Genomic DNA, 22920 nt, shown 5'->3' with positions numbered 1-22920 from the left:
TTTTGAGTATGAGAAGATTTTCTTTTGCCAGAAATACCGAATAAAAATGCGAAGATTATATATTATGAGACGTGTATATGAATCAACTTGACTTATTTTATTCATTGCATAGGCGAGAGCAATAAAAGTAAATTTTTCATAATATACAACTGATTCCGGCCGTCGGGCTCACTTTCTGTAGATATTTTATACAATTTCACACAATCTTAGCATGTGGTGTGAATTATCCATTTTTCATGACTTGGAAGAAGCATACCATGGAAGTTCATTTGATTTATTATTTTTCTCGCTTGTTCGGTTCGTTTCCACACATAACTTATACTCAATCAATATCTTATCTATCTGTTTATTAAAAGCGGAACGGATCTGTAGGCTTCCAATATCACAGCTGGATCTTGTATTCACGCAATTATAATCATTGTAAAAATAAATCAATTTCATTCGATTGTCCTGGAAACGTCAATCTATTATGATGTTATTGAGACGCAGGCTCTGTGCTTTGAGCAGAGCCAATACCGTCTCTAACAATCAAACTAGAAGAATTAAGGTGGTAAAATTGTACAGTGTATTCTGTCATAGAAAATTTTACACTTTTAAAAATAAATTAAATGAAGTATGAGCAACGATGCCATTTTTTGTGTTGAAAATATTACGTCTCGATTATCCATTTCGGTGTTCGAAAATGAATAATTTGTGATTGTGACCTGTTTTTTGTGTGTTGATACGTTATTTTGGTGTGCAAAAATTAAATAAAGTTTAAAATTTGTCTTTTTCGTGTGACGTCGATATTGCTTTAAAAAAAAACGCGGCACGGCAACTCTAATACAAAAACAAGAATAGACCGGCTAAAGCCTGGTGAGGTCTTTTTTCTAATTTCTGTTTGGAACTACCAACTACCAACTATTTGACCTACCAAAACTACCACATGTTCGAATTGCAATGTAAACTGTGAACTATCGGATAACTATCGGATCAGATAACAGATAATTATTATTTGCCTGGTGTTGATATGCTCATGGTGGCTTTGCAATTTTGAATGTCAATCCAGCTCACAACTACCAAAACTACCGACTACCAAATTTTCGATTTATAAATAGGCGAGCATGCAGAATAACTTCGTCAGTCGGTGCGTAGTTCTTGAATAGTAAACATCTCTTCCCCAAAAATTACGTTTGGTAGTCAATTATAGTCTTGGTAGTCCAACTACCAACTACCAAATTTTCGAATTGCAATGTTAACTGTGAGCTATCGGTTATCAGATAACAAATAATTATTATTTGCCTGGTGTCGATATGCTCATGGTGGCTTTGCAATTTTTAATGTCAATCCATCTCCCAACTACCAACTACCAAAGCTACCGACTACCAAATTTTCGATTTATAAATAGGCGAGCAGTTAGAATAACTTCGTCAGTCGGTGCGTAGTTCTTGAATAGTAAACATCTCTTCCCCAAAAATTACGTTTGGTAGTCAATTATAGTCTTGGTAGTCCAACTACCAACTACCAAATTTTCGAATTGCAATGTTAACTGTGAGCTATCGGTTATCAGATAACAAATAATTATTATTTGCCTGGTGTCGATATGCTCATGGTGGCTTTGCAATTTTTAATGTCAATCCATCTCCCAACTACCAACTACCAAAGCTACCGACTACCAAATTTCCGATTAATAAATAGCCGAGCATGTAGAATAATTTCGTCAGTCGGTGCGTAGTTCTCGAATAGTAAACATCTCTTCCCCAAAAATTACGTTTGGTAGTCAATTATAGTCTTGGTAGTCCAACTACCAACTACCAAATTTTCGAATTGCAATGTTAACTGTGAGCTATCGGTTATCAGATAACAAATAATTATTATTTGCCTGGTGTCGATATGCTCATGGTGGCTTTGCAATTTTTAATGTCAATCCATCTCCCAACTACCAACTACCAAAGCTACCGACTACCGACTGAGAGCTACCAAAACTACCAAATTTGTGGAACAGACAGACGGACAGACAGACAGACAGACAGACAGACAAACCGGCCATAATAGGGTAAATAGGGTAAATTTGTCAAAACGAAGTTTGGTTGGTAGCGAGGGTATTGGCAGAGCTCATTCTTTGGTAAATAAATTCGTAAATATTCTTATCAAAATTCGTATTTTCGTTTCTCAGTTTTTATAAATGAAGTTGGTTGGTTGTCATCGAGCCAAGGCATTAGAGATTTTAAGAATTTAATTCCTTAAAACAGGCTCTGTCTTCTTGCCTTATCGTTGCGTTACGGTAACGAATAAACTTGGGAACAGGTTCACGTTGACCTGATTAAGTTCATTATTTCAGGTACGACCTGGGCCTGATAATCTTGTTTTTAGTCTTATTCACAAAATTGCATGTTAAAACTGATGAAGTAAAGGATTTTGATTAGACCTCTTAAAATTGTTGAAAAATTCGTTTATCAAAAGAAGTAATAGAAGCAATAATTGTACTTAGGGCTCGGAGCAGGTCAGGTTGACCTGATTTTTACCTGGATTTCTCTAAAACGACCTGAAGCCTGATTTAGTGAATTTGAAATGACCTGAAACCTGATTTCGGATTTCAGGTCCGACCTGGCAAGTCAGGCTGACCTGAAAGTTTTGAAAAATTTTTAAGAAAATTTCCTAAAATTTCATGTCAACCTGACCTAACAGTTTTAAGAAATTCGGGTTCAGTTCAGGTCAGGTTGCTTCAAAGCAAAAACCTAACCTGACCTGAAATTTCAGGTCATAAAATGTTTGATCTTTTCCGAGCCTTAATTGTTTTGGCAAAATTTCAAAAGCCGAAAGGTCACCGCTTAATTAGGTGGAAGTTGAGTTACACAATCAATTAACTGAAGGCAAAACAAATTAGTTACTTGTCAATAATTAACACGCAATACATATTTCTCAACTGACCTGTTTTCGTTTTAATCGTATGATTAATACCCGCCTACCACTCAATTATTATATTTTAATGTTACAAAACATGCAATGTAAATGACATCTTCACTGGATGATGCTGACTTATTGTTAAATTATGCGATTGATTTCTCACAGATTCAGACGGTAAACGAGGCTACAATTTCGATAAGTAAGGTAGCAATAGCAACGTCACAGTCAGAGAAGGAAAGAAAGGAAATTAAATTGTACGATTCATTAAGGCGAAGGTATTTTTGCTGGGGAGCGTTGTTACTACAAAGTAAAAATCAATAATGTCGGAGTTTTTGTTCAGAGACATTCCGAACAAAAAGAATGTTCACAACGGAAGAATAAAATGGGAAAAAGCAATTTACAATCCAACGGGAAAATCAAATAATTTCTTTGAATCTCAACATGAATTCCACGTGATGTAAACATTTGTTGCTCTTCCCACATACGGCAGGCATATCGTCAGTATATCCAATCTGTTGATCTGAGTTCTTACAAAAAAAAAATCTTCTACTTCATTAGTTGAACCATAAACTGTGCTATATAAGAAGAGAGAAGACATTAATCAAATCATTGCATACGTTTGTCACTGACGTAAACAGATGTCATAGCCGTATGCAGAAAGAAGTGCTTCCACGGGTTTCTATCCAATCCACATAATTCACACTAATGTAAGATCCTCAGACCTGAAACATCACCTAAACGTCTTCATTGTTGAAACGTTTCTATGACACCCTCGTGTCAATATCATTTCGCCGTCTCTGGTGGACGTCACTTATGTAAAAGTCACATCAGTTATGTTAGATTATTAATGAGTATTTTGTGTACATTTTGTGCTTATCGTTATTAATTCGACTCCGTAAGGTATCATTGTACGGTGTCGAGCTAATGTACCGAACATCAAATTTGAACCGAACGTTCGAACGTGTATAACGTGGATTAGTAAATTCCGACAGAGTGTGCACGTATAGAGCGTTGCCCGAGGATGGTATACAAACCAAGCGATTTCAAAAGATATTTTGTGCTTTAATGGATGGGACAAAAATTGCAATAAATCCCACAATATTAAAGAATGTGTCGTCGTAACAGAATATTTCGGTTTTTGGCCATGTTACGTTACATGCATAAATTGGTAGTGATTTACTGCATCGTTTCGGTATAAATATACACATTTTCTGAAGATGCAAAATATATAAATTCTTACACATTGTGTAAGACGACGGGTAAAGGAATTTCCAATTTAAAAATTTTCAACATCCTGAGATCGAACAGCAGCAACAACAACAACATGTTGGTAGTACATCTGTAGTAGTTAGTGAAGCCATAAAAATTTCACTTTTAAGTATTTTAATTAAATATTCTTGGCTGAGTGGAACATTTCGAAGGAGGAATAACAAGTTCCAACTTCACTCTTTTGTAATAAATTTTAATTAAATTGAAAAACAAAAATTTAACCTTTGCGAATATTGTCGTGTTCTGTAATATCGTTCCACCCAAATGTTGGCATCGCGCTATTATACATACGCCATTAAAATGTTTATTTGTAAAATGCTACGATATGCGATGTGTTTTCGCTATCGGGGTCTCGTGTACACAGTTAGAGCCGGAGAGAGCAAAATTATACACTGAATAATCATCTTCTTCCTTTAAAATCCATTTAAATAATATGGAACGCAAAGTAGAAGAAGAAGAAGGAAGAAAAAAAAAAGTTTATTTCCTATGTGAAAAACCATAAATAATATAACTTTCTTCCTGTGTAAAGACTTTATAATCATTAGGGAAACAAGCAAATTATTTCCATATTTTCAAAGCTTTTTTTACCCCCCCCCCGTCTCTTTGCACAGAATAAAAAAAAAATTAAAAAATTAATGGAATGGCACTGCACAGAAAAGTTGTTGAATTGTTGTGAATATTTATAGTTTGGTTGGTTGGATGCATTAACGTACATTCTATTTAGGATTAAAAGCCCGCATGTACACTGTGTGTTTTGCTGATGGTTTGTTAATGACCTTTGATAATGTATTCATAACCGCTGGAGCATGATGAAGATTAAAAAACCACCACTAGAGAACAAACAATAGTGTCAGAAAAATAAATCGTTTAACTACACTCAATGTTCCAACTTCATATTCAAATTTGTAGTTTTATCTAACTTTTAAATATTGTATGGCTATTGTGGGATGTGGCAGACTCATTATTGCACCGAAAAACTTTATTCATGTACAGTAGTGCGTTGAAAGTAGTACGTAAATGGATTTTCATAAATTTTCGCACTAGTGAGTAAAAGTGACATAAAAGTACATGAAATCTTAATATCTTGTACCTAAACTCCAATTTTGCGCATACGATATGTTATATGCTTCGCAGACGGCAGAATCTGTTACTTCTTCTGGTATAAGTCTTCGGTTCTTCTTTTACTTCTTACCACCTCTTCTACTATAAAAGGCCATATTAGCGATGTCGTATCTCTCACTTTGATGCAGATGACGTAGATAGTGGACCTGCTTAGGCTGAAAAAGGGCTTAATCGTGCATCTTACAAAATCGTTATAACGATGATTGTAGGTTGTTCAGTATCGATTCCTGATTCTAAATTGATGTGGGGCTAAGGCGGCAGCTCAATGGTTCTTTGGTGAGCGGCCGTTATGTCCCTTTTTTTCTATGATTTTTCATTCGTAAGCGAGAAGAGGTATCAATCTACTTCCAAAGAATAAGTTATTGAGAAAAGTCTAATTTTTTTTTGGTGGAATTTTTTTTTTGACATTTGAATCCAAAATGGCGGAAAAAATTGGTCAAAGTCGAAAAATATTTTTTTCCTAAAGGAAAATCTCTGAAACCGATAGAAAGACTGTAAATTCTAAAAAAATTTCTTCGAAAGGTTTATAGAGAGTTTAAAGAGCTACGTTTTCGTTATTTATTGAAATCGGGCAGCTCGTTCTGGAGATGTGGCCGTAACAGTGAAGGCACCACATGCTCTTCATGTAAAAATACATCGAAATTATTATTTATTCAGAATAAATAATTGCACGTATTTCCATGACAATCGACTTAAAGTTGTATTTTCTGTTAATTTTAGTAACTCAAGGCGTAATCGAGTTTCATATTTACACGGAAACATGCTCCCTGTTCTAGAATTTAAGGATTTTGACGGATCTCTGAGTTTTTTTTTATTCTCTTCAGGATTTTTTGAACTGTTGAGGTGGTAGTGGGTCAGTTCCTAAAATTATGTCACTGTACATGCACAGCTCTAGAATGTTAGTAATATGAAGGATTTCTGAGGATTCATTGGGTTCCCTTCTGGACTTTCGGGATTGTTGAGGTTATATTGTGTTAGTTCCTAAAATTCCACCACTTTACACGGTTTTTCTGGGTTTCCTTCTGGACTTTGCGAATTTACAGTCTTTCTATCGGTTTCAGAGATTTTCCTTTAGGAAAAAAATATTTTTCTACTTTGACCAATTTTCTCCGCCATTTTGGATTCAAATGTCAAAAAATAAATTCCACCAAAAAAAAATTTGACATTTCTCTATAACTTATCCTTTGGAAGTGGATTGATATCTCTTCTTGCTTACGAATGAAAAATCATAGAAAAAAGGGACATGCCGGCCGCACCAGAGAACAATTGAGCTGCCGTCTTGGCCCCACATCAATTTAGAATGAGGTATCGATACGGAAAAACCTACAATCATCATCATAACGGTTTTTTTAAGATGCACGATTTTTTGCCTAAGCAGGTCCACGCAGGTCTAAACAACGAAATATCGATTATCAAGTTATTTATCCTTTTGTTCCGCTTTTGCTTCAATTGACGTCGAAAATTTAAGTACGTTGATAATAGAGACATCCTCATACTTTACGTCAACCGTTCAGTAACGAACTACCTGACTAGATCACAGAACTTTATCTAGAGATCATCTTCAAGTTACAGTACTTTTTAACGTGGATGGCATTTCTTATCAGGGATGGTCTTTCTTACCATGGATGGTCTTTCTTATCATGGATGGCATTTCAAACGGTCTTGAAGATGATCTGTAATAATTTGACGTAAAATTTCCTATTTATAAATCGACCTCGTGCAGAGGCTCTTGTACTTTTCCAAATATTTTAATGGAAATGTTTTTTGCAACTACTTTTGCAACTACTTCAAAAGGCTACACGCTAGACACAAATCAAAATAAGAGACAGCGACCAAGCACCACATGGCAGTTGTAGTAAAATTCACAAACGGTAACACGAAAGAAGTAACTAAAATAAATTTCGAGAAAAAAACCGGACGTTTTCCATGAATATTAAGTGGCAATGTGGTGGCACCAGAAAATGCTGTTTCTGCTATGGTTTCATGTAAACTGTTGAATAAATACAATTTCGAATCTCGTAAAACCTCCTGTAATACTGCTCCACCAACACACACAATAGTAGGTTAAGTTTTAACTTTGAACTTTATTTTAGAATAAATTGCGGTATTTTAATGGTTCGACTCCATCCTGTATTCCATGGTACTGTTGGCTATGCAGCATCGAAAAACATTTCTATATCGTTTTACACTGTACAAAACCAACACTTTGGAATAGTTTTGAATTGCACATAAATTGTTATTTAAAGTATCATGTACAAACACCGTCCATATTGTTGAGATAAAACCTCTAACCCAAACTAATTATAACTTTCGCTTCAAATTAAGTGAAACAAGTTAGTAACACTGCGGCCCTATACTTATGGAAAACAACCTAAAATTTAATCCACTTGAATTCGACCTATCACATGTTACCAGCCAGTCCGTGAGGATTTGTAAATGTATCCGATATGCGATGCCACAACTGTAAGAGTTTATGATTTTAATACCATAAAAAGCAAGAGGGAAAAAAATTGGAAAAAGAAAAGAAAATTTCTTTCCTATGATAAGGCTAAATGGAAATACTGTTATAGGCGGCTGGAGAAACTTTTCCTTTAAATTCCAATCAAATTGTATTACGAGATGCAATAAATCAAGCGAAAGAAAATGTTTTGTAAATCAATATGGTCCTTATAAGAGCCCCCGACAACGCAGAGAGCAAGAAGAAGAAGAAGAAGAAGAAGAAAAAACCCTCCTATTTTATGACTTCATTAGGACGGCTTACATATTGACGAATGGTGTGGTAGATTACTGTCGTTTATTAGATTATTTCGGATATTTTATGTTGGAAAGAATAATGGGAAAATGCCTATTACCAGTAATGGCATATTGTTTTAATATTTTAGCGGGAAAAAGGGATTTGGTGTAAGTCTCGTGATAACACTCCGATGCTGTGAGGATTTTTTTTTTCTGTGTCGTTGTGAGAGTTCCAAATTTTACTACCGAGACCAAACTTATGCCAGTTGTTTATATTATCCAACAGAGTATTCAATGGAACCAGGGCTTATTATTCGGATCAATTCATAAATTGTTATAAATTCGGAAAAGTATTAAATTTAAAAATTTCAGAAATCTTTTAATTTCTAAAAATTCCCAAAATATTTTTAAATTTAAAATTTTTAAGGATTATTCAGGATTTTTCGAGGCTTAAGAGGTTATTTTCTTAAATATCCTTAAATTCTGGAAAATCCTTAAGGGAAGAGCTATATAGCTCTGTTTGTCGTTCCGAAGAGTCTATCTTTAAAAGTCCGAGAATGTGAAAGGGATTTCGGTTCGAACCATCTGCACCCCTGAGCTTTTCGTTTCAGGTTAAGCGAAGTTGGTATGAAGGATGTTATTTTAAAGTAGTATTCCTGTCATGTCCGACCTTTCCATCAGAAGATGGCATTCGTTTATGTAAATTTGCAAAAATTTATTCAACCGAAAATTTACTGCTGTCTTGTGTACGAGGCTAGCGGAAGCAACTGAAGATCGTCAGTCCACGCTCACCTAGGACCACCGCTAGTTCTCGAGGAATTAGAGGGATTCTTTTGAAAATCCACCTATCAAAATCGGACCCATTTCGTCTGGGATGGATATGTACATGGTTTGAAAGGTCTTTTCCAGAGCTACACCTGGGTGGAAGATCTCCGAAGGTGGAAAAAGAGCGATACAGATTAGATGGGGCTCGTTGGAAAGCTGAGGTCAAATACTTTCAGGTCATGGCAGGTTTGAGAACATCCATGAGTTATGTTAGAAAAAATGTACAACAAAAATTTTCGAAATCTGTGTGAGCTTAGAGACACGTCTGGGCTGGTACTGACGACGGTTATCGTGAACCTAGCATGCTAGTTGTAACGTACATTATCTAAGCTTTCCAAAATCCGAATAATAAGCCCTGCATGTCAATGCCTGAGAGGTACGGCAAATTGGTTATTCAAACTTTTGCAAAACTTACTCCATATGCTGTCCCGTTCTAGTTTTCGCAATCAATGTTCTTATTATCCTAGCCAAAATGTACACCGGTCAGTTGGACGTTATTCAAAATTAATGACCACTGAGTCTGAGCTTGCAGCATATAATCGAATATATTTCAATTAGAATTGATTCCCATTGTACGTACAGAACAGAATATACAAAACCCAGCATCCATATCCGGTCTGTATATAATTTTCAAATCGAATGTACGTTTGTTTTTACATGGAAGAACAATACGTATACCGATGCCAATGTGTTAATTGGAAAATTATTTACAGATCTCTTTTATTTAACCAGCAAAAGCAATCAACTAAAAGATTTCTTTCTGCTATATACATCCACATCGAGAGAAGGATCTTTGAAACACAGCAACACCATTTCGCTTTTGTAATAAATATATATCGTAATACGGGTGCCATAGAATTTATTTGATTTGGGACTCAAGTATCTTAGACTTTTCAGGAACTCGAGCATTATATTGATTTCATTCACTTATGATTTATTTATTTTATATCGTTAACGATGGTGTATATTCTCAGTGTAATACAGCACTATACAATTACGTTAACATTGAGTGTATATTATACAAGTTTGAATTGTAAGTACATATTTATTACATACATTTCGCTGCTGCTATACTTTCACATTACGGAATAGGATTCATTTTACGACATGTCATAGAGGTGAATGAATCGACTTCCTATTTGATGGTAATGTCACTTGAAATGCTTAAATTAATGAGTGAAAATATTTCATGCGTTCCGTTTTAGAGGCGACGATACTCCAATTTTTTTCTGTCGAACAAATTTTTAGATTTTCTGAACAGCAGTGCAACAATTTCATTGGATTTAGTAACAATTTTTAAACCGATTTCATAATTTTGAATTGAAAAATTTGATTTAAGAATTGAAGAGGTAGTTACTTCGCCTCGCTCTGATGAGCTCTCGTTAAAGTTTCCTGCAAGATATCCGGAAAACAAATTCTTTTAAGAATGCTCCCGGGTCATTGTAGCCACGTGCGTTTGAGTATTTTACTCATCTGGGACAGTCCAGATAAATTGTGAGATTTATTCGCTAAATCTGAATCGATCTATGTAAGGGAGATATGACCATAAAAGTAGTTTTTAGGGGTGCGTCAACATTAGGGTAGCTGGAAACCTCAAAAAAAATTTGTCTTACTAACGTGCGGGCATGATAAACTCTTTTCGAAGTAAAATGCTGTTACGCCGCACAAAATGTATCGAATACTGACTCAAAGCCACCCAGATTTTTTCATTCAATTTTCCAGATAACTTGGATGAGAAAAAATTCAAGAACCTAATTTTTTGGCCATTGGGAAGCTGTTTTCATCAACTGGACTCACCCAACTAACCAGGCATGAGCGCCGCCGAAAATAAGCCAAAAACACGGCTCAAGCCGGCTTGAAACTGCTGGAAAATGAAATAAAGATTTCGAAAGGTGAATGGGTGAAATAATTTTGAAAACCGAGATTCCTGTTGATCCTAAGCAGCTCAAGTACATTTTGTTTTTTTTTTTTTTCAAAATAAAGAAAATTTTCTTGAATTTTCATGAATTTTCCAGAATGGTATATTACGTCCTCGCTTCTAAGTTTGTTGTTTTGGCAAGTATGACCTTTGCGGAACGAGCCGAAGGCGCACAATCAGTTAATTCTCAAATTTGAGAAAACTTTATCGATCTTTGCGAATTTTCTCGATTTTTTTTCTTTTCAATTTTTACTTGATTTTCGTGAGCTTTCGATTTCTTCTCGAAAACCATTTTCTTAATGAGTTAAATGAGTGTACCGGAGCATGATTTTCCATTTATTTCAAGTTTTGAGGCAATAAAACTTGACGTGTTAGTGAACCTTAGACTTAGAGACTTGCTTGTAGCAAGACCAGTTCCACTTGCACTTTGAACAACCTAATCTACCTACATTTTCGCTTTCCGTACAATTTCATTTTCATGCTTACTAGTTCATTTTCCATGAATTTATCTAAACGTTTTTATTTTGAAAAAAAGTTAAAAGGAACCTCCAGCCGAGCCGTTTTAAGCCGGCTCAAGCCGATTTTTTCGCCGCCGCCGAGGTTTCTCCGTCGGCGCTCATGCCTGCAACTAACCTCACCGACCTGAGCCATAGCACTCTCAAGTACAGTGCTATGCCTGAGCCTATTTTTTGCCTTTAAGACGCATGCTTTTTTCCTGCAACACCAGGCCTTACACCTGCAAAATGACATCAAAAGATAGGGTCATCCTTCTACGTAGATTAAACCAAAAATTTTAGAAAAATATCTTTAATTTTGAAGGGCCTGTATTTGTTAACAAAAGATTTTCCAAAAGAAAATCTCCTAATGAGGTTTTCAATAATTTTCTGTCTATTAACTCTAATTTTAGGATTTTCTCAACCTGTCTTTGCTGAATTTGTAATCATTTTCCCGCAATTTTGATTTAACGAATATTTCCCCGCCATAACAGTCTATAGCAGTGAAGTTGGTCGACAAAAAAAATAGAGCGCCAACACTGGTAATTTTATGAAGAAATGTCCTAGAAATGTGATACAAACATAGCTAACGCCGACCCGTACGAAACACCTATTCGTATCAAAAGCCTTTAATAAGCCTTTAATGTGAAACTCTTCATTTCTCTTACTTCATTTTCTTCTCTGCTGAAAAACTATTCTTCCTTTTAAATCACTTACATTATCCACTCTTTGCCTTGTTATCATATACAATTAAATTGCCGGAGGCAATATAGACAGCCCCGTACGAAGTCAAATTTCATAAATTCCTATTTAAACAGCTATATACCGCTATATTTACCTATATTTCACTCTAAATAAACATTTCACAGAGGAATATGCTATTATATAGCTCTATATGCCTGTATATAGCTCAATATAGCTGTATATAGGTATATATAGATGTCCATATATGGAATGCCTGAAACACCCCACACACAGAACAAATTATTTCCATGTTAACAGAAACTCTCTAAGTATCATTTTTCCCAAGATATTTCTATTTTACTAAAATCCAATATGGCCGCCGGCAGCCATTTTGTTAGGAGACCGGAAATTTTACCGACGCTTTACATTCGTTAATACCTTTCAAACAAAAAAAAATTCATGAAATTCGGTCAAAATTTACTCGAGATATTGTCAAAATACTCCACGTTCACTGTACTTCCGAGTAGCCAGATAAGAGCTCACTCCAAGAGACCTAGCTCACGCTCCGGAGAACATAATTTCATAAAATTTTTTTTCCCTGATTGGTACGGTCAATACCTATCTAATAAAGCTAAAACAGACGAAATATGTTCAAATGTGGCCGACCTACAAGCAAAAACTGCTTGCCGCCCTGTGCCTGTTCCACACCAAGGGGTCTAACTCACGAGTCGGTCATCCGATTTCCATAAACTTTTTTTTTGTCGATCGGTATTGTAAATACCTTTTATTTGACGTATCACTTACAAGTGTAACGTTTGAATGTCCGGAGATATCTTCGAAAAACCGTAAAGCACTTATTGGGCCACAGCTCGGGAGGGGTCGATCCAAAATCACTCATCTTCGAACTTAGCCTGTCTTTTGACATTACCAAACGGGAAAAAAAAGAATTTTCAAAATCGGATGCGTTTTACTCAAGTTATCGTGCAGACAGACAGACGGACGGACGGACGGACATTTTTTTTCTTGCTGATTTGGCATCTCTAGACAACCACAATAGGTTTCCCCTTACTCAGGGAGTCCAATTCGACGTGTTACAAGCGTATGCGTAAACCTATAAGACCCCAGTACTTCGTACGGGTCTAAAAATCTATTACATTTGAGCTTTAGTTTCGAAGAAACTTTTCTCTTTCGCACTAAGTTCGATTAGCCAAAGTATTACAAAGAGACTATTCGCATTTCGAGTGCACCAGAATGTTAAATGTTAAATTAATTAAATTTTTCTGAAACAATTGAGGCAGCTATTACAATCGATTTCCTGGAATTTTTCGTAAACAATTCACGATATGCACAAAAATGCCGTGCATTTTCAAATATCAGCTCATGCAACAATTTCACTAAATCCGGTACTCAACCAAAATGAAGAAATCTAAGTTATATACCCTATACCCTACCCTACCTGCACTTTTCAACGAATCGCCCGGTAAATCGCTATGCACATAATATTGCACTCTGCTACGGTTTTTATTCAGAAACATCAACATTTCATTTATCCGATGCGGAAAAAATAGCTCTCATACCTGTACACGATATTTTCATACTTTCGCTGAAGTAGATTTTATACAGAATTTCGAATTTGTATCACTTGGCTAACTTCATGACCGGGGGAAAATACGGTTACCGTTGAAATTATGAGAAGGGTTTGCCATATTCAGAAACTTTACACTGGGTGCACGGTATTAAAACCCGGTGTGATTTATTAAATTCTCACAACTTTTTAGCATGGAACATTTTGTGTATGAAAGACAATCTGGGGCAACTCAAGATATATGAGCTCCACGTTGTTGATGATAATTTAGAACAACTTGACGTCGATATTGTTTTCGCTGTGAAAAATTTATATTAAATTTAAAGTGCTGCAAATGCAACGCTAGCAATAGAGCGATAGTAAATAATTAAATTTAATTTTAAGTCAGTAATAAAACCTCTTCTCGTGTTGGAATGGGTTTTACTCTTCTAATGTTAACATATCAGGTCTGACTTGTATTTTCTTTTAATGCAAAGCGAAAGGTTACCCTATTCGAATGGATATTTGTTTATATTGCATTATTGTATTATGTAGAAAACATTTATTTAATGAATTATTTAGACTATATGGTCAATAATCTATCAACATTTAAACTAATGATTTAACATATTGCATGACTGCTGCAAATACGCTTAACATTTCTTAGACTATTATATCGTTGAATATAAGCAACGAGAAGATAGTCCCATTTCTTCCATCTTACTAAAAGCATTGGTTTTCATCACTAGTTAATAACTTGTAGTTATGTATTTGATTATTAACTACAATTATTAAAGGTAAAGTTTGTGCAGAATCAGCAGCAGCTGATCAACAAACACACTCTACTTTAAGGTTTGGCTTTTGTGTCTCATACGATGTGAAACTTAGGAAAGTTTTTAGCCCCGTACGAAGTACGAAGGGGCTTATAGGATTACGATGCCGTGTGTAATTGATGGAATTCGAAGCAGACGGTAAGGGCAAAGTGTTTGCCTATGTTCATAGATAACGAATCCGCAATAAAAATTTTGTCCGTCCGTCCGTCCGTCTGTCACGTCGATTTCTTGAGTAAATCAAATCCGATTTCAAAAATTTTTTTTTTCCCTGAAAGATAGTCAAAATAGTGAGGCTAAGTTCGAAGATGGGCGATTTTGGGTCGACCCTTCCGGAGCTGGGGCCCAATAAGTGCCTAACTGTTTTTCGACGATATCTCCAGACATTTAAGCACTACACTTGTAAGTGATACGTCAAATGAAAGGTATTTACAATACCGATCGACAAAAAAAAAGTTTATGAAAATTGGATGACCGACTCGTGAGTTAGACCCCTTGGTGTGAACTAGGTACAGGGCGGCAAGTCGTTTTTGCTTGTAGGTTAGCCAAATTTGAACGTATTTAGATGGATTTTGCTTTATTAGATAGGTATTGACCGTACCAATCAGGGAAAAAAAGTTTATGAAATTCGATTCACCGGAGCGTGAGCTTATATGTGGCTACTCGGCCGTACAGTGAAGGTGGTGTTTTTTGTTAATATCTCGAGTAAACTTTGACCGAATTTCAATTTTTTTTTGTTTGAAAGGTACTAACGAATGTAAAGCAGCCGTACTACTTTCCACCTCCTAACAAAATGGCCGTCGGCCGCCATTTTGGATTTTTGTAAAATCAATATAAATCGGTGAAAATGATACTTACTTAATTTTAGGTCAATTCGAAATTTGTGTTACATTTGAAAGGAACGTCGTACGGGGCTTCGTAATTGCGCTATGCGCAATTTTTAAGACGTACACATTTCATAAGAATTTTACTTTACCGACGTTCCGACGGGCGCAGTAGGCTTACGGTAAGAGTAGGGCGACGGACGAACTAGGGTCACGTACGCAATAGATGTACGGGTTTGTACGGGGCTCAGTCGCAGCAAACGCTCCGACTGTTCTGACGGCTCGTTTCAAACTTGTTACATGTATGTGACGACGGTGGTTTGATTCTTCTATAGATACGAGTTGAATATCTATATTTGTTGAATTTGTTAAACCAAAAGATGAAACAATCATCATTATATTGGTTAACATCGAATGCTAAATGCATTCATCACATCAACAACGAATCGGTGCCATTAGACAGGCACAATGTCGAACAAATTGTAGGACGTTTGACCACTGTCGAAAGACGTATTCAATTTTCTCTCAGATCGAAACAGTGGTCAAACGTCCTACTACACTCTACTTGTATAATATACATTCAAAACACATTCTAGAACTCAAGAATAAAGTGAACTTCCATCAGTTTTTTTCGACTGTATTTTGTTTTTAAGGATAGTTGAAGGTCTACAGAGGTCAGCTCCTAAAATCTCATCGCTACTCAGTGTCCATCTTGCTCCCAACGCTAGAACTCAAGGATAAAGTGAACTTCCATCAGTTTTTTTCGACTGTATTTTGTTTTTAAGGATAGTTGAAGCTCTTCAGAGGTCAGTTCCTAAAATCTCATCACTACTCAGTGTCCATCTTGCTCCCAACGCTAGAACTCAAGGATAAAGTGAACTTCCATCAGTTTTTTTCGACTGTATTTTGTTTTTAAGGATAGTTGAAGGTCTACAGAGGTCAGCTCCTAAAATCTCATCGCTACTCAGTGTCCATCTTGCTCCCAACGCTAGAACTCAAGGATTAAGTGAGCTTCCATCAGTTTTTTTCGACTGTATTTTGTTTTTAAGGATATTTGAAGCTCTCCAGAGGTCAGTTCCTAAAATCTCATCACTACTCAGTGTCCATCTTGCTCCCAACGCTAGAACTCAAGGATTAAAAGAGCTTCCATCAGTTTTTTTTCGACTGTATTTTGTTTTTAAGGATATTTGAAGCTCTCCAGAGGTCAGTTCCTAAAATCTCATCACTACTCAGTGTCCATCTTGCTCCCAACGCTAGAACTCAAGGATAAAGTGAACTTCCATCAGTTTTTTTCGTCTGTATTTTGTTTTAAGGATAGTTGAAGCTCTCCAGAGGTCAGTTCCTAAAATCTCATCACTACTCAGTGTCCATCTTGCTCCCAACGCTAGAACTCAAGGATAAAGTGAACTTCCATCAGTTTTTTTCGTCTGTATTTTGTTTTAAGGATAGTTGAAGCTCTCCAGAGGTCAGTTCCTAAAATCTCATCACTACTCAGTGTCCATCTTGCTCCCAACGCTAGAACTCAAGGTTAAAGTGAGCTTTCATCAGTTTATTTCGACTGTATTTTGTTTTTAAGGATAGTTGAAGGTTTACAGAGGTCAGTTCCTAAAATCTCATCACTACTCAGTGTCCATCTTGCTCCCAACGCTAGAACTCAAGGATAAAGTGAACTTCCATCAGTTTTTTTCGACTGTATTTTGTTTTTAAGGATAGTTGAAGGTCTACAGAGGTCAGTTCCTAAAATCTCATCACTACTCAAAGTCCATCTTGCTCCCAACGCTAGAACTCAAGGATTAAGTGAGCTTCCATCAGTTTTTTTCGACTGTATTTTGTTTTTAAGGATAGTTGAAGGTCTCCAGAGGTCAGTTCCTAAAATCTCATCACTACTCAGTGTCCATCTTGCTTCCAACGCTAGAACTCAAGGATTAAGTGAGCTTCCATCAGTTTTTTTCGACTGTATTTTGTTTTTAAGGATAGTTGAAGGTCTACAGAGATCAGTTCCTAAAATCTCATCACTACTCAGTGTCCATCTTGCTCCCAACGCTAGAACTCAAGGATTAAGTGAGCTTCCATCAGTTTTTTTCGACTGTATTTTGTTTTTAAGGATAGTTGAAGGTCTACAGAGGTCAGTTCCTAAAATCTCATCACTACTCAGTGTCCATCTTGCTCCCAACGCTAGAACTCAAGGATTAAGTGAGCTTCCATCAGTTTTTTTCGACTGTATTTTGTTTTTAAGGATAGTTGAAGGTCTCCAGAGGTCAGTTCCTAAAATCTCATCACTACTCAGTGTCCATCTTGCTTCCAACGCTAGAACTCAAGGATAAAGTGAACTTCCATCAGTTTTTTTCGACTTTATTTTATTTTTAAGGATAGTTGAAGCTCTCCAGAGGTCAGTTCCTAAAATCTAAGTGTATAAGTGAGGAAATTACGCTTTTTGGTTTGACTTGTTTTGAAAGCTATCAGCCAGATCTGAAGACAAGCGCTATTATTCCAATTGTACACACATGAAATTTCCAAACCAAATCTTCGCTAATAGTTTACAAACGAAAAACAAAAGCTTTTCTGTTTACACGTCTACACAAAGCTTTAAATTGCTTTATAAGCAAACAACGTAACCGGTCTAATATGTCTGTTTGCCATCTACCCACAATCTCTCAGTGGGATTAGCCACAATCTTTCTAAATAATTTTATTTAAAAAAAACCACTTGGAGCTGGTGTAAAGAATAACATTTTAAGTGTATTAATACTGAGCTTTCGTCGCAGAATGTGTAGACTTAACTACACTTTTACACAAAGAAATAGCAAAGACCTTTTTAATGCGTTCACATTCACATTATACTGTTATGCTTTGACACTTTAAAGTAATTAATTTCTTGTGAAATTCTTTTGCAAAAAGCTCACGGTGTAATTAAAACTTTTTTGTTTGTTTATTCTACGACCACTTTTTTGTGTACATATTTATTTGTAGAGTGAAAACTGTGAACATCAGAAGGTTTATTTTTTGTATTTTCTTGTTTAGCTACGAGCGCAAATCTCAACAGAAATATAAATTTTCGTAGTAAAACTGTGAGCAAAATATTTACACCCCAATATTGTGTCGTATATGGTTCCACATATGAAACGAGTATGGCATTCAGTACACATATTACTCTCGCATCCATAGAACGTGTACATACCATAAATTTAATGACTGTCACAGAGTGTGAATTAAAGCTTAAGGGAAACTTCTTTTGTTTCTATGTTCGCGTAGATTAAGTACGATAAAGTTTCAAAGTGTCAACTTTATATGGCTTTTATAACCTGTTACATATATATGTATAAATACAAAGTTTGACTTCACAACGTATACATACGCAGCTAATTTATAGCCAATATAATGAGAATAAACCTGTTGGCTATGTTCCATCGTTAATAATATAAAAAAGGAAACGTTTAATATTAGCCGCATGAAACAACACACAGACACAGGCTGGACGTGCAACAATATTATCTCATATTAAATACTTACTCTCTCTCTCGGACAAGTTGGACAGATCCAGTAATATTTTTATCCAACTTTTTTTTTTCGTCGAAACAAAAACAGACATCAGCCAGATGAACAAAAAAAAGAGTAACTTGTGTGTGTTTCGATGAATTACATTCCCAACCGTACAACTTTATTATTTTGTTGAAATTAGGATTCATAGCCTGGCTGGCGCTGTGCCAAAAATGTTTAACCATAACCACTAAAAATTATTTGCTTTCCGAACAGAAAGTGCTGAGCGAATGATGTGTAATGAAAATTAAATAGAACCCACTGCGCTGTATGATAAAAACGTTATCCCACTCATAAATATCAGAAACTTGTATATTAAAGTATTACACTTTCACAGAAATTTGTAACAATGGGAACCATAAATAATATTTTAGTCGCAGCTATTAGTTCGTAATGTGGGAATAGTTAGTCATATTTGTTCGGAATAGAAAAAGGATTTCCCATATCAATGTTTAAAGTCTTATTTACACCAAAGAAAATTGTTCATCGTTTAGACTATGTACTGCAGAGTATATTTCCCATTGCTGGAACAACTAGTTTACTACCTGACCCATGCGAAAGTTGACAATTTCATAGCAAATTTCCACCTGCGAAAATGATCCATTACACGTGGACTATTTTCGGTTCATTTTTAGCCCCGTACGAAGTACGAAGGGGCTTATAGGATTACGGTGCCGTGTGTAATTGATGGAATTCGAAGCAGGCGGTAAGGGCAAAGTGTTTGCCTATGTTCATAGATGACGAATCAGCAATAAAAATTTTGTCTGTCCGTCTGTCACGTCGATATCTTGAGTAAAAAATCCGATTTCAAAATTTTTTTTTTCCCTAAAAGTTAGTTGAAATTGTGAGGCTAAGTTCGAAGCTGGGCGATTTTGGGTCGACCCCTCCCGAGCTGGGGCCCCATTAGTGCTTTAACGTTTTCCAAAGATTCCTCTGGCCATTTAAAGGTTACACTTGTAAGTGATACGTCAAATGAAAGGTATTTACAATACCGATCGACGAAAAAAAAGTTTATGGAAATTGGATGACCGACTCGTGAGTTAGACCACTTGGTGTGAACTAGGCACAGGGCGGCAAGCCGTTTTTGATTGTAGGTTGGCCAAATTTGCACGGATTTTGATGGATTTTGCTTTATTAGATAGGTAACACCGTACCAATCAGGTAAATGAAAAAAAAATGAAATTTATGAAATTATGTTAACCGGAGCGTGAGCTAGGTCTCTTGGAGTGAGCTCTTATCTGGCTACTCGGCCGTACAGTGAACGTGGAGTATTTTGTCAATATCTCGAGTAAATTTTGACCGAATTTCATGATTTTTTTTTTGTTTGAAAGGTACTAACGAATGTAAAGCAGTCGTACTACTTTCCACCTCCTAACAAAATGGCCGTCGGCCGCCATTTTGGATTTTTGTAAAAACAATATAAATCGGTGAAAATGATACTTACAAAGTTACTGATCAGTGGGAAGTGAGTGGTTACGTGTGTGGGGTGTTTCAAGGATCCTAAATATGGATATCTATATATAAATATATACAGCTATATTGAGCTATATAACGGTATAGATAGTTATTTTGAGCTATATACTAGCATATTTATCAGTAAATTGTTTATTTATAGGTAAATATAGGTTGATATAGGACTGAGGAAATTTTAGGTCAATTTGAAATTTGTGTTACGTTTGAACGGAACATCGTACGGGGCTTCGTAATTGCGCTATGCGCAATTTTTAAGACGTACAAATTTCATAAGAATTTTACTTTACCGACATTTACGGGCGCAGTGGACTTACGGTAAGAGTAAGAGTATCTATTTACGGGCGCAATAGATGTACGGGTTCGTACGGGGCTCAGTCGCAGCAAACGCTCCGACTGTTCTGACGGCTCGTTTCATTTTCCTATGTGGATATTGGGCTGGTAATAAACCAGAATACATTTGACTAATAATTTTACGGCTCGTTCCAATGAGACGTGGATATCCGATTTAGTTCGATTGTCAATATTGTTTAAATCAAATGGGGAATGACTTATAAAAGTTTGATTTAGTTGTCGACGTGTACAAGAATATTCACACACTATTTCACCGAGCCCGTAATCTGTGAAAACGTTTTAGCAATTTTTCATGAGTTTTTGAAAATTTTCACGATTTTTATGAATTTCATCAAACACGCAAATTCATGAAAATTAGGCAAACCTTTATCACGATTAAATTCTCGGCTATTACGGGTGTTGATTATATATCGCCATGCGAACGACTTCCAGTCGAAAAAATAGTTTAAATCCTTTAAATCCCTTGATAATTTTACCAATTATGCGTTAAATATAGGCTTCACCCAGTGCCTCCCCCAGTGTTAGGGATTTAAATTCCCGAAAATTCCATAGAATTCACTAAAATTTTCAAAAATAGAATTCTAGTTTCTATTCAATCTCGGAAAATATCATCCGAACTCAATCAAGTCAGCTAAATAGTATAAAAAGTAACTAAAATGGCCGTAAAAGCAACGGAGGGAGAATTTTATTCCCTTAACAATGTTGAGTTAACATAGGCCCTCCTTCTGATGGAACTCTACGTGACTGCAATTTAAACGTATTGGCATTTATGCAAGACCAATGGTTCGCATATTCCAGTCTTATTTCCAAACTTCATTATGACCCGTGGAAAATTCTCTCTTGCTTCATCCATATTCTCAGGCTTGATGCACAATCTGCTACCTCATCAAATTTAACATTACCTTTGCTATAATGCCGTCGTTGCAAAACGACATACTGCTTCAATTTGTTGCTTCTTTTGTTTGTTTTGCTGCATTTTTTGGTGATTTCTGAGCAGCACGATTTCCCCAAATTTTCCATCAGCAGATGGCAATGTCTCGAGGTCGAAACAGTTTTAACTTTTTTATTTTCCAAAGGATGTTTCTCGGTTCTTGCAATTTGAGCCCCTGAGCTTTTCGTCTCAGGTTTAGCAAACGCAACGTCTGATCTACACTGTATCTTCGATCAACATTAGATTTATCTGTTATAGAATTTCAAAGTGATTTTTATGTGTGGTTAGTCCGCTGCGAAAACGTAGAGTATGAAAACATGGCAACTGAGCCCTCAACGAACGACCCATAAGTTTACAGTCTTGGTGCTGCGTACGTACAAGTGTAATATTCTGCGTAAAATCGAACGAAATGTGCAACTTATACAATCTGATGTTGGGGACACACTTTATCGTACGAAATATCAGTCTAGGTATAATTTGTCTAAGGTATAAGGACGCAAGGTTTGAACTACACAGAATCTACAATCAGAATAAACTTGTAGCAATATTGTCGTATTGTCTTTGTGGTGCTTTATAACTAATATTGGTCCAAACATAATTATCAAGCACTTTCCCTTTCGATGAATTTTACACAAGCACCAAGTACTTCGCTGGAACAGTTTTATTTATGGGAAACAACTACGTCTTTGCTGTATTATCAGGCACTTCTTTCTACATATGCGTAAAAGTGTCGTATGCCGTCTCTCTAGACTTTTATTTGTAAGTATTATGCAATCAAAAAAGATGTGTTTTAACTCGATTTATTGCTCATTGAAAGGATTACAAAATTATTCTCAAAAATCTACAAAATTTTCACTTTCTCTCACTTATCATCATCATCGTACTCCGAACCAGAATCTAATAAACGAAAATCTAGTTAAAACATCAGCCCAAAATTCGATTATTCGATTTGATTTACTTGGAAATAGCATTCCTGAGACCATTTCCACTATTGTTGGAAGAAAGTCGCACTCGTTCATGTTTGCTGTTCGGTTATTTTTCGTTCACACTGGATTTATATAATATTTGAAAAGGGAAAGAAAGAAAAGAAACACAGTGCTGGTTTATCCTCACCAAATATTTGACTAGCGGATGTGGCATGTGCCCATGTCGTTTTATATCTTTAGGTCATATAGATGCTTATCGGCAAAAGTAATTATTATTTACACGGATGCGTGCCTAACATTAAGCCCAAATTACACGGTTCATTTAAAATTCCATTGACATGGCATTGAAAATATGAGTGATTAAAATAAATGTTTTGGATTGTGGTAAACATGGTGTACGTAAATTTAACGAATTTAGCGAAATAAATCCTTATCAGTGGAATTACAACGAGAAACGTTGTATTACAGCCTGTGTAAACAATGGCAAAAAGTGATGCGTCATCTCATTTTTTTTTTAGCTTAAAGGACTTCCTACATAAAGCATAGCTTTTTAC

At 35.9% G+C, this 22920-nt stretch overlaps 1 protein-coding gene and 2 long non-coding RNA genes across 5 annotated transcripts in view; 1 reads left to right on the top strand and 2 right to left on the bottom strand.

Moving 5' to 3' along the window:
* Nucleotides 1-22920, bottom strand: part of LOC119082568 (5-hydroxytryptamine receptor-like) — a 113198-nt gene that overhangs the window by 42426 nt on the left and 47852 nt on the right. The gene's annotated exons all lie outside the window — the stretch shown is intronic.
* Nucleotides 15769-17063, top strand: LOC119082569. 2 transcript variants are annotated; one of them, XR_005088661.1, is made up of 3 exons: nt 15769-15813; nt 15956-16868; nt 17001-17063. It is a non-coding gene; the product is annotated as an uncharacterized LOC119082569 (long non-coding RNA). The 2 variants fall into 2 exon arrangements; XR_005088662.1 differs by lacking the exon at nt 15769-15813 and having other exon boundaries at nt 15929-16077; nt 16220-16868.
* LOC119082572 lies at nt 22225-22556 on the bottom strand. Its single transcript, XR_005088665.1, has 2 exons — nt 22399-22556; nt 22225-22337 (listed from the first exon to the last, which is right to left on the bottom strand). It is a non-coding gene; the product is annotated as an uncharacterized LOC119082572 (long non-coding RNA).

The sequence above is a fragment of the Bradysia coprophila genome, unplaced genomic scaffold (genome assembly GCF_014529535.1).
Source record: "Bradysia coprophila strain Holo2 unplaced genomic scaffold, BU_Bcop_v1 contig_476, whole genome shotgun sequence".
NCBI classification, from domain to species: domain Eukaryota; kingdom Metazoa; phylum Arthropoda; class Insecta; order Diptera; family Sciaridae; genus Bradysia; species Bradysia coprophila.
This window is presented reverse-complemented; position numbering and strand designations above follow the sequence as displayed.